Here is a 13,488-nt window from a genome sequence, read left to right on the forward strand (position 1 = left end):
CTGGTAAAGCACCAAACAATCATAACGTGACAGTAATAATGATGAGCAAAGCCAGACCTGTTACTATATTAGGATTGTGGAATTTAATTATGATGTGCACTTATATGCAACCAGGCGACAGATGGTCACACATGATGTTACATGTTGACAACTCACCCAATGGAAGCTAGCCTGTTAACTTTTGTTTGTTGCTAGGGCAAAAAACTACATTTAATATAAAATGATATGTGCTGATGGCACTGACCAGTCATTCAAAGTTTTGCTGATTAGTTAGTTTTTCCTACACTGATAAACTAGAGGATGATCCTTACAGTTGTGTTATTGCTTGATACCATCTTTGACATTTGGGGATGTGTAGATATAACTCTAAGTAAGTATGTATATGTATGTAATTATGTAAATATACTTGATATAGAACTCCAGATTATTCCCTGGAAATTCATGGTACACAACTGATCATCTAACAGATCCATAGTAAGTATGCTAAAACATATACACATAGTACATGAAATCTAGAGATTGCTTGTCTAAAGGTCATGTACAGCACTGTAGGACAAATGGGTTGCAAGACTTAGTAGCTCTTTTACTCTATGAAATGGTACAAATTAAATACTGTCAGTGGTTGTTCTGACTGTTGCTGAATTCAGTTATAAGCTATGTCATATTTCCCTATGTAAATAAAGATAACACAGAAATATATATAGCAGGAGATTTGCAGGTAATTGCATACTATATACCTTCTATAACTCATGCAAGTGTTAGCTAGCTAAACTATTCTGTAGCTACACTTTGGATACAGTACTTGAATTGTAAACTCATGATTTACTAGTTAAAAAGATTGATAAACATGCCTCATTTTGTCATTAAATATAATGCATTAAACCTTGCTAAATACAAATTAAATTTTATTGCTGGGTATTAACCAGAGTAAGGTGATCAGATTAAATCACTATGTGGCTTCCTATCAGATGTGTGGTGGAATGTATATCCCTTGGGTGGCTATGCTGTCCGTTTCTGATCGACTGCAACATCTACTGTCTGACCATTGCCTTCACCTCTGTTGGCTCTTTTTCTTTCATTCCTTCATCCACTTCCTTCTATCCTCTTGAGCTAACTTCTTTGTACTCAACAAAACATTACACAGTCAAGTTTGTGGTGTCTTGCAAGTGTGCATGTATCAGTTCACATGTCAGTATGCTATCAAGTCAGCACAGATTCACCTTTCTGCTATATACTTCAAATGTTTGATCAGCCAATTAACTACCAGTATTCTTCAGTCAACACTCACCCTACACATGCAGAACTGAAGTTTACCACTTCCTGTATTGGTAAGATGCCTGTAACAATAATCATATACAGTTAACTGATTTCTTTTCACATATCAAAACATTTGTCAACTATTACTGTATATTATAAAAATCTGTAGCGTAAAACATACACGGAAATGACTAAATACAGTGCCATAACTTCTGCATACTTTAATTTATGGAGATCTGGTATGGTTCATCAGAATTCTTAATCAATGGCGAATTGAGTGATATTATTATTATTATTACCATGTTACAGTGACCAGCACTGAGGGTCTGACAACAACGTGTACTGCAGCCTTAGGATTACCTAACCTAAGTTCAAGGACTTAGACTTTATGACTTGACTTAGTGACTGATAAGGTGTAACAGAAAAGGGGCCAAAGTAAGGAAAAAATCCCTCCAACCCCAGGATTCGTCGAACTGCAGGTCACCCAATGTCTAGTCAGGGGCACACTCAGTCTTCCTCCAAGAGGAATGGATTTTCTTCCTTAAACCTAAAGTATTTATTATTACTACTTTACAGTGACCAGCACTGAAGGTCTGACAACAACGTGTGCTGCAGCCTTAGAATTACCTAATCTAATTTCAAGGACTTAGACTTAATGACTTGACTTAGTAACTGATAAGGTGTAGCAGAAAAGGGGCCAAAGTAAGGAAAAATCCCTCCAGCCCCAGGATTTGAACTGCAGGTCACCCAATGTCTAGTTGGGGCCACACTTAGTATATAGGAGTTTGTAAAGTGACCAAGAGAAAAGGCAAGATATAGAGCCTTCAGCCTTGTATTGCCAAATTACACATTCAGTAATAAAATAGCGGGGAAAACCTGTTTTTTTTTGTATGTTTAGTGTAACTTGGTATAATTGGATAGGCACTTAATTCAGGCGGATTCCTAATCAGCAAGTGTTGACAATTAGAATGATACCAAGTTTAGCGAATTTGGTTGAGGGTAACAGGTTGCTTTTTGGAGGTTTTCCCACTTGAGTAATTAAATCCTCCAATATAAATTGCATGGGGGCACATATTACGTTGTAATCAATGGTAAATAAATGTTACTATGGTAACACTAGAGTATTACTTCGGGCAGAATTGTGTAGAGCAATGGGCTTTGGTAAAACTGGGAGTGGAGTGGGAGCGGGAGATTTCTTTAGAGCAATTCAACAGCTTTAAATTTTTGTATAATGTCCTGTATAGAGATTATGGGTGCTAATGCTTGCTTTTTTGCAGTTTTTGTATTTAGTACAAAATGCATGTATTTTTAATTACATAGGGCAAGAAATGATGGCTGTCGACAAGGTTTTTTAACCAACAGGCTTGACTAAGCTAAGACTACCAAAATGAGATTATTAGCTGTTGTAAGAACTAATAGCAAAACTTGATGTTATGTAAAATTTTATTTTGACCACTTTGGTTTACAATCCCCAATAGCAAGTTTTGATACGAGCAGAATTTATCCAAAATCCAGCTATAGGAAGGACATACAGTGTTGATAGGCCGTAGACTATAAGTGTATACTAGTGCATGGCTGCCAGTTTCAGAAGATAACGGAAAGAAAGAAAAAGTGACACAAATACATGTATTAGGTAGGCTTGTGTCGATTATGCCGGCATGATTTTTGGCATAGCATAAAACATAATGCTGGCATAGCTAAATGGCATACTTAGGGGACATCTCCAAACTGATTTTGGTACGCTTAACGTCATAATGACGTTAAGGGGAGAGGGGGGTTCAGCCCATGACGTTATTAACTTTTATTAAAGCAGTTATAGTGTAAACAGCTATAGAACAGAGAAAGTGACGTGACTCAGCTATACTGTTTGTGGACTATGTTTTCAGGTAAAGAATATAACCAAGCGGCTTCTTTTCCGCGTAATGTACAGACTGGCTAGTATATTTTCGCATTTAACCACAAAGGCTATCCCAGACACAAGGGCGTGCGTTCAACTCGATGTTCAAGTTCACCACGAAGAGCATCGCTCTGTTGCGTAAAGAAGTGTGGCTGTTAACCTCGAAGATGAGCTTAAACCTAAGATCTCCCCAGTTACTACTATTGATTCAATCACAATTTCACCTGATGATGTTCTTGGCCAGTTGAGCTCTCTGGATGTTACAAAGTCCTGTGGCCCTGATTGCATTACACCTCGTATGCTGAAGCTAACAGCTGATCATGTGTGCTATTCACTGAGTAGAGTGATGAATAAGTCTGTTATTTCAGGATCGTTACCTTTTGACTGGATTTCTGCCAACATTGTTCCCATTCATAAGAAAAACGACCGACATTCTCCTGACAATTATCGTCCAATTACTGTAGTTTGACCTCAATCATTGTGAAAGTTTTGGAACGTATAATTCATAAACATTTATATTCAGTATTGAGAAAAAATGACCTTTTGAGTCAGCACCAGTATGGCTTTCAACCGAATCGTTCTACAACTACACTTCTGCTTCAAGCTTTAGATGACTGGACACTCTCACTGGAGCACCGTGAGTCTGTTCACTGCTTGTTTTTGGACTATGCCAAGCTTTTGACTCGGTTCCACATGAACGGCTACTTCTGAAATTAGAATCCCTTGGGATAAGTGGTAATCTGTTAGAATGGATGCGCTCCTTCCTTACTAAGAGATTTCAGAGGGTGGTTGTAAATGGTTCTTACTCAGATTGGGCACCAGTCACTTCTGGAGTGCCACAAGGGTCTGTTCTGGGCCCTCTGTTGTTTTTACTTTACATAGATGAGCTGTCTTCAACACCTCATGTGTGCAAATTAAAGCTGTTTGCCGATGATGTACTCCTTTATTTTAGTGTGAAATCAGTGAAAGATTGCCAGCTATTACAGAATGATCTTTCTGCTATAGTCTCATGGTCTAAACTGTGGCAGCTTAATTTGAATCCTCTTAAGTGTGAGGCTTTATCTATTACCAACAAAAGAAAGCCTATTACTTTTACTTATTTTATTGGAGATCAACCACTACAATAGACTAATCTTGTGAAGTATCTGGGGATTCAAATTAATAGCAAATTACAATGGTCTACTCAATGTCAGGCTGTTGCTACTAAGTTTAAGACGTACCATGTTTGGGTGTGATTCGGAGGCTAGATGTAGAGCATACAAGGCTATAGTAAGGCCACTGTTGGAGTATGCTTGTGTAGTGTGGTCACCACATACTGCTAAAGATGTGAATTTGTTGGAGGCTGTCCAGAGACGTGCTGCACGGTGGGCTTGTGGTAGTCGTTGGAACCCAACCACATGTTCTCGGTCTCTTCCCCATGAAACCTGTTATCAAAAGTTGCATTTACCTCCCTTGTGTTCCAGGCGTGACTATTTATCAGTTTGTACTCTTCAGGACATTCGTCACAATGGTTCCATTCCTTTTCTGAAGTACTGTACTTACAACACGTTGGCTACACGTAGTCATTCTCTTTCTCTTGTACCACCCCTGTCAACAATTAATGCTAGGAGGTATTCTTACTTTGTACGGTTATGTTTTGTCTGGAATCAAGTGCCTATTGATATCTTGGGAATTGCAACCCGTACTGCCTTTCGCCATGCTGCATATAAACACTTTTGTGGCATTTTCTAAGTAATTTATTGTTAATGTTGTATTGCTTTCGTGTATTGGTATTTTGTTGTGTAATGTTGTCTTTGTTTTGTAGCTAATGTTGTATTTTGTAGTTATTTTTGTATTCTGGACAGTACCTTGTACAGGCTTACACCTTTTGTACTTGTCCTTCCCGGTCTGTGGTAAATTGATAATAATAATAATAATAAGATAACTCTGGGGGAGAGCGTCTGAGAAACAAATAAACACTGAACCAAAGGCGGAGTATCGCTTCCGAGATCGCTTCAAATTTTCACTTCGTCGCCATGTTACCCTACCTTTGAGCATTCTTCAATTGAAGGAGCACTGTTCCCTGTACATACAGCTCAGTCTTTAGTTCAGTCTTCGAATATTCTCGAGGATTCGTCACGGTGCGGCTAAACTAATTACGGTAAGGAAACGAACAAATACTAGAAGCCTATGCGTTACACGGAAAGGAAGCCGTTTAACTTCTGCGCAAACAGCGTTAGACACTCTCCTCTCTTATTATTAACTCTTGATATAACGTTTCGTGCTTCTATTGCCAATGCATTGTTTTCATAGTGTGACGTTAAGGAGGGGGGGGGTCTGCATTATGACGTTAAGCGTACCAAAATCAGTTTGGAGATGCCCCCTTAGGAGCATAATGGGCAAATTTCTGTCATGATATTTATAACTTCTGCTATAACAGTCACAAAGTCAAGGGCAAACCTGTTTTAGATGGTGAAATGATTCCTGACAACGAGTAGAATAATGCGCTACTACAAGTTTACACCGCTCAAAGAAATGAATGCTTTAATTTCTATCGTGGGTTTCAGTTTTATAGGATACATGCAGTCACGTGCCTACTAGCACTAAAACACGACAAAGCAGTTTAGGCCACTCCAAATAAATTCTCTGTTTCCCGTCCTGGACTCAGGCATATTTGCATGCGGGCGGACGGACGGTCCATTTCCATTATTTCATTATACGATTGGCTAGCTTTTCAAGCCATTATTCGCCTGGCACTGCCAAAAAGGCTGCATAAAAGCATGCTTAAGCTTGTTCCTTCCTTTGTAAGTTGCAAAAATAACACAAACGTGAAGTTTGTGCTGCACTGCTGACACGTGTCGAGTCTGAGCTGACACTGTTTCAATACAGCTTTTACTGAGCCTATCAGTATGCAAGAATAACCGGAAAATAATAGAAGAATACGGAATAATGGAATATTTAGGGCTGGCAGTAACCAGATGCGGGCGGTGGACGGGAAACAGAGAATTTATTTGGAGTGGCCTTAGCTGAGCTTCAATCATTGAATTTGATATTATAACACATGTATCATTGTCTGATTTTGAATATGATGATTATAATTATTGGAAGCTCAATTGAAAGACGCTCTGATCATATTTAAAGGTTAGTATTGAGTCAGATAGCTAGTGAATGTCTGGACATACGGAAAATAGTGAAGGCTCTGCAGGGTTTGGGGTGAGACTGAGGTAAATAGGAAATATTTGAGTCAAAAGATCGATATTCTCTAATAGAACAGTAAAACACTCTAATAGAGCAGTCATTGCATACAACAGAGAGAATGAGAACCATTAGACCACCAGTTGTAGATTCCTTGTTTCCTGTCACCCGCCCGCATGGTAATTTTAGAGCCGCATGCAAATTTATTATTACGTTTGATAGTCACGTGACCTAAATATTAATACTGGCAGGGAGTCAGTTGTGTGATCATGTCATTGGGATGAAGACTACTGTCATGGTGTATTATTGGATAGGTGGACTCTGATGTGAGTTTCTGGTGTTATTTAGTGCATGGCATCTGGCCTAATACTAGCAGTGAATCTCTTTAAGCAGCCATTGATAAACTTGAGATGCGCATATTAATCAACACTAGTCCCATTCTCAATCTGTTATTAATGTGTGAAGTATTCGGAAAATTTGTACTGTATAAGTCAGGCTAGTAAGTACAGTGCTAGCTAGCACATGTCACCACAAGCATGACAAACCCAGCTCTATGTGTAAATGCCTTTCTGGCTGCTCAGGAAACACTGTAACTCTTCAAATCTAACCTTCTAGAGGTATGCATCTTGTTGAATCCCACAACTAACATTGAATGTAGCTCTCCTGAATCTAAGAGAAAAAAAAGCAATTTGGAGTTAATGGGCTCCCTTTAATATTCTTGATATTGAATAGTAGATTTTAACAGTACAATAAACAATAGCCGCCCGCCTGCATGGTATTTTTTGTCTGACTAGGACAGGAAACAAGGAATTTAGAATTGTTGGCCTTACATGTTTATCCCCAGGAGGCTAAAATGTTTTTGGTATGGTACAGCAAATGCAAGTTTCATAATATGTGACTGGGCCTACAAAAATAGGGCACGTGGGCACATGATTTTTGCCTACTTTTTCAAACTTTCAGCACTCATAACTTTTTGTACCATTATGCAATGCCATTACCAGTATGCACTGCAATTTTCCACTCTTAGTAAGCATTTAATTGGCTATATGCCGCAAATTACAGATTGCAAATATGTTCCACTACTGATCATGAGATATGACCAGTAGTGTGACAGGGTGTGGTTTGTGCCCACATGCCCTGTTTTCACAAGCCGGTCACATACTGAGCAGTTGCTGTCCTTCGAATACCAACTACTACAACTCAGAAGATCAATTAGAACAATGCATAATATTTTATTTACATACAAAACTGCAAAGATATTAGACAATAAAAATGTGTATAGCTTCTGAGGGACTATAAACATGCCCCCAGACTCCCTACTCTAATATACCTATAAACTCTGGAGTACATGACACTTCTCAATTTACATTGTATCACATGAAGAATGTTCCTATATAAAGAAAAAACAGAAAATAAAAGCATATTGCACTTCTGAAAAGCATAAAAACAAACATCATAGGCAGAAAATTGGGGAAATGCCAAAAGCATAATAGAAAAATTTTGGAGCATAATAGACTCAAGCCCACACATAGTGAATCAACTCACCAGAAGCTAAGGAGTCAATACAGTATAGTCAGTATGTTGATTTTGATAGCATTAAACCACTGACACTTACAAATGTAACTATTGGAATTAACGTTGGATGTACACTTATTAATGCTCAATGTTGATGTATAATCTGTGGATTTATCATTGGAGCTGGAGAGAATCCAGGTGCGTCTACAATGTACGTAGTTGTAATCAGTAAATTACAGATACATTTCATGTAAACTGATGTACACATACCAGTAAATTTATTTTAATTTACTTAGTTTTCATTACACAGTCAGGTAGAACTTTCCCATGTATCAACACAGCAAATTATATGTAGCTAGTACATACACATCTGTACTATATTTGCTGTGTGTGCAGTATGTACACATGATAATTATTAGCACATATTCACCATTCACTGGTTATAATTATGCAATTATGCATTATCTATAGTTATTAAGTTGCATAAAGATAGGCAGGCTAGGTAGACAGACAGACAGACAGACAGACAGACAGACAGACAGACAGACAGATTGATAGCTATGAGTATATATAGACTTCAAAATTTTTTTGTTTTGATCCCACATTAAATTCTCTACACTCAGATACATTTGTAGAGTGCAAACTATATTAAACACCACAGTTTCAGAGTCTTGCAAAACTTATTTATTTCATGAAAGTGATGATGAAAGTTTAGTTCAATTTTAAAAGACAGCCTATATAATTGATGTTGAGTTTCTATAAAAATAACAGGGTGAGTGGATTTAAGACGGTTGAACACTACTAACTTTCATTTTTTACTTGTATTTATGTCCTCATGACAGTTTGAAAGTGTGCAAAATTTTTATGCCAAATGTAAATACACAGGCCCAAAAGGCAATTGCATAATGAAATTTTCAGCAATACAATGACCATAGATACCCACCATCTGCTTGTAACAACTCAAGTGTATCAAACACAATCAATGGAAAAAACTTGGTTTGAATAAATGGGGTTATAGCTAAAAAGTGCACTAATCCAAAAGTGGCTGTTTGACCCTGCTGTGGTTTGGGTGTTTTTGTTTGTCTTTTTGTTTAGTAGTTTTTGTTCTGTTCATGAGTAGCTATTAATGGCTTTTTATTGCTGGTTAGTCTCAATAATATAGTTATTGGTGACTTCAGTGTCAATAATGCTGGCCTTTTAACAATACTTAAACAACATAATACTTCTCAATGACAATATTAATGATACTTAACAGTTTTAAAATTGAACCCTATACAGAAATACACTGTACATACATTATACTGATTTTTATTGGGCATTAAAACTGTATCTGTTGCAACATATATTTAGTGCATGGTGTATATGTATAGTTCTGGAATTACAGTAATACAAGCTTGTAATTTAAATACATCAGTTGTTTGTTGTAAAATACAAGGCAGGCTGTATGATTGTGACACACTAGTAGCTAAATAGATATGTGTATCCATGCAGACAGTAGTTATTAGTACATCAATATGCAGCTATATAAACTACATTTGTGGTCAGTCACTAACATATATAAATTACTAGTACTGCAACAATATTGACAGAAGTGCAGTCTAAATGATGAAAAAGCTTCTACTGATACTCGTTTGTGTCATTTTTGTCACTAATGTTGTAGAGGTCAGTGATGAATTAGATATTGATCCTCCACTAGTCTCCTACCTTCTTGCTAAAGTGCGGCGACTGAAAGCAAAGATGATAAGCAAGGACATCAGTGTGAGGACCACAAGAGAAGTTGAGGAGCAATCTGTTAATAATGAAGATGATAAGACTAATAAAGGCTGTCCACAAGTGGTCAGTTACATCAGATGGGGCAACGCTACATGTCCATATGGAGCTAACACTCTTTACAAAGGAACTGCTGTAGAAGGTCGTCATACTGATAAAGGTGCTCCATCAAATGTATCGTGCTTGCCTCAAAATCCAATGCGCTATTCATATAATCAACCTGGAGATGTTTTAGCTACACTGGTAGAATATCGTATATAGTGGTGGAAGGATTGATCATACTTCATGTCAAAACATGCCTTGCTCACTCTGTGAGGCAACAGGAAGAAGTAGCAAGATAATGATTCCATCTCATTATGTGTGTCCAGATGGTTGGAACAAAGAATACAATGGCTTTATTATGGCAGGACATTATACTCATGAAGGTAGTAGCATGTATTATTGTATTGATGAAAATTTGTAGCAAATAAGAAGTACTGGAGGTCGTGATAGTACAGCACAACTGTTTTACACAGTCCGTGGATATGGGTCTCATATACCTAAGGATGGACATGCTCTCTCTTGTGACAAAGTAGCTAACTGTTAACTCTTCAAAACTTGCAAATATTATTTAGAAAACTATTTAGCGCACACACTTCATGCATACTTATGCTTGTACTACACACATACAGTAGATGACTACCTTCTAATAGTTGTATTCTTTCATGATGTAATATTGACGTGCTTGCACATTTGCATTTATATACATGTATTACTTTTTTTCAAATAAAGTCTCAATTATAAGTAGTAAGGTGAATATGTAGATGGTAACCAATATAACAATATATAATTATAATCAATGCACATTTCAGCGTGTAGTTACACCAATGCATGTACAATACCAATAGCATTGATTGTTACCTAATGGACAAAATAGTTTAGAGAACTGTAAACCATTATAAATTGTAAGATACCATAATACATAAACAATGCAACAAATTTCAGTTTTTGTACACATATGTAGAGTACACATACAGTACATGCACTTGGTATGGTGCACATCCATTCCTTGGGAGACAGTTCCTAAGAAATGCCACCCAAGCAATCATTATGAGTGTTGTTTTATACAGTACTTAAATGAATAAAATCAACTGTACACACACTTATTGCAAATACATACTCAGCATACTCACATTTATTAACTCCTTAAGGGGAGTATATATCCATAGGAGATTCGTAACAAGCAATACTGCAGGAGTGCAGGTAGCTATTGACAGATTTTGAACATTAAAATGCTTCAAAATATTATTTATTTTTGATTTCACATGTAGAAAAACTACTTCAATAATGATTAGTTCTGACTTCTAAATGTTAAGTATGTTTTATGGCTGGCCATGCAGGTATCCAAATTCTCTTGAAATGAAAACTTAAAGTTCAGCTGCTAAATTTTCAAGTTGTATACTTACATTTATGCATATTAACAACCATTTTTATTAGACTATTTTAACTGCTCTATTTGGAATACAACTGATTGCTCTGTTAAAGTAGCTTGAACTTATCTTTCTCTCTTAATTTTTTGAGAAATCAATTAAGGTATAGTTATACGTACATGTATATTTGTCTGCTCTCATTCTGAATACATTAAACTTCTCTACTCAATGGGAGCCATACATTTTGCTGGATTAAGGAGGTTGTTGGATTATCAAGTCACCTCCATAATCCAACACTGTACTATATCTAGTGTCAGATTATGCAGTAAATTACATGTGTTTTAAATGTGAATATGCAAGTATTACAGCTTTTTTCTATTATTGTTAGCCAATTAAATGGTGCTCTGTACAGTCCGCTTATATGGCTTCCCATGAAATTGAATTTGTTCTATAACTTACAAATGGTTTTAGCAAATGTGCTGTACTTTTTTACTGGATATAAACTAACACTAGTACACAGTTTTGTCCAAACCCAACTGCTAAATTTGCTTTAGAACATGAGTTACAGTTTTTCCCTTTATACTAGAACTAGTCCTACAGTTTATGCACAAGAGCCTTGATACGTTTATGATACACTATGCTAAACAGCACAAACCATTGTGCGTTTTTATTTTTGTCTTTTAGCTTCTCAATCATCACATATTTATCTTTCGGGTTGACAGTCCCAGAGATCCTTATTTTACTTCTACTTTATTCATCATCTGAATTTGCTATTTCAAAATGGCAAACGCTCTTCTTTGGTAAAATTACTAAAGTAGCTTGTATGAAAATTTCATGTCTATTGGATTAAAAATGACGGAGTAGTTCTAATTTAAGTGATAGGGTGTAGAATAGCAAAATTCGTGCGCTTGTTGCTATGGGATACCTAATTTACAGGTACTAAAATGGGTCAACATGTCAAAGACTAATTCAGTGACCACAATATTTCTTTTAGTGCAAAACAGACTATGTTTTGGGAAGCCTTGTATGAACTGTACAGAGCACCTTTATACACCCAACAGTGCTTACGCCCAACAGTACTTACGCCCAACAGTACCTATGCCCAATTGTAACTTCGCCCAATAGTGCCTATACCCAACAGTACTCACGGCCCACAGTACCTATACCCAACATTACATTACAACACTCTAGCATTACCAACATTAAGTGACAGCCCACATTACAAACATCTAGCCGCAACAAACATTACAAACATTAAGTCACAACAAACATTACAACATTTAGTCGCAACAAACATTACGAACATTCAGTCACAACAAACATTACAAACATTCAGTCGCAACAAACGTTACGCACATCGCAACAAATAACCACATGTAATCGCAACACATAACCACATTTAGTCGCAACAAATATCGCACATATAATCGCAACACATAAGCACATATAATCACAACATATAACCACATTTATCCGCAACAAACATAGGCACATTTAGTCGCAACAAACGTAACCAGTTTGAACATAGCATTTATTGTTAAATCGCATTAGTGATAACACACGCATCTTTGGACTGAATTACTTTTAACCAAGTTCAGCAATTTGCACCCAATTTCCCCCAAAATAGTTGTTAACAGTGATATAAAACATAACACATAATGATGTATATTCTTGCAGAACTTGTGTCTATTTGTCATACTTGAATTAATGTTCCAGTACTATTAACGTACACATACCATATCAAAGCTCACAATGAATACAACATCATGAGTGACAAAATCCAATAATTCCATTGACTGTAACTCTGATTTACCATACCACTCATTACTGTTACATTATGACTATGTAATACTGCCACATGTGATGGTAATTAACTCTTAATGACATCAGAATCTATGAATGATGTAATGTATATAGTAGTAGTAGTATAATCAATATGTGTCTGTATATTATTATCACAGTGGTCGTGTTGAAACCATAAATGGTGTCTACCACTACTGGGACAAGCCATCAAGTTGTGCTGCTGCCCCCCTTTGAATAGTTTCTTATGTACTGACCGTAAGATTTGATGACAAATATGGGATGTGCACAACCATAAATCTGTGACATGTTTTATGTGAATACAATGTATCCTCTGGTGATATTCTGTGTACCCATATATTTTCAATGAAACTACATGACTAGCTTCAGCGGCCGTATCACTATGCACACAAACCCAAGTAATGCAGGGTAATGTGAACCTACACATGAATATGCATGATGGTAACAAGTGCTACAAATTAAATATGATGCGTAACTCTAGTACGTTTGTTCGTGACATGTTGGGATAATGCACAGAATGAAGAGTTTGAGTTGAATAAAATATCAGGGATCTTCGTGAAGTGTTCAAATGTAATAAGGATTATTAGTGATTATCAGGGTTCCAAGCTTGTTAACTATGGAGCATGCATCATCTACTGCATAGTA

The 13,488-nt window shown here is 36.7% G+C and overlaps 1 long non-coding RNA gene across 1 annotated transcript; it reads left to right on the forward strand.

Moving 5' to 3' along the window:
* The first annotated feature begins 239 nt into the window (after positions 1 to 239).
* LOC136253165 (uncharacterized) lies at positions 240 to 10,401 on the forward strand. The gene is made up of 3 exons (XR_010699982.1): positions 240 to 370; positions 416 to 474; positions 1,253 to 10,401. It is a non-coding gene; the product is annotated as an uncharacterized lncRNA (long non-coding RNA).
* The last annotated feature ends 3,087 nt before the right edge of the window (positions 10,402 to 13,488 follow it).

This window comes from Dysidea avara, chromosome 4 (assembly GCF_963678975.1).
Source record: "Dysidea avara chromosome 4, odDysAvar1.4, whole genome shotgun sequence".
NCBI classification, from domain to species: Eukaryota; Metazoa; Porifera; class Demospongiae; order Dictyoceratida; family Dysideidae; genus Dysidea; species Dysidea avara.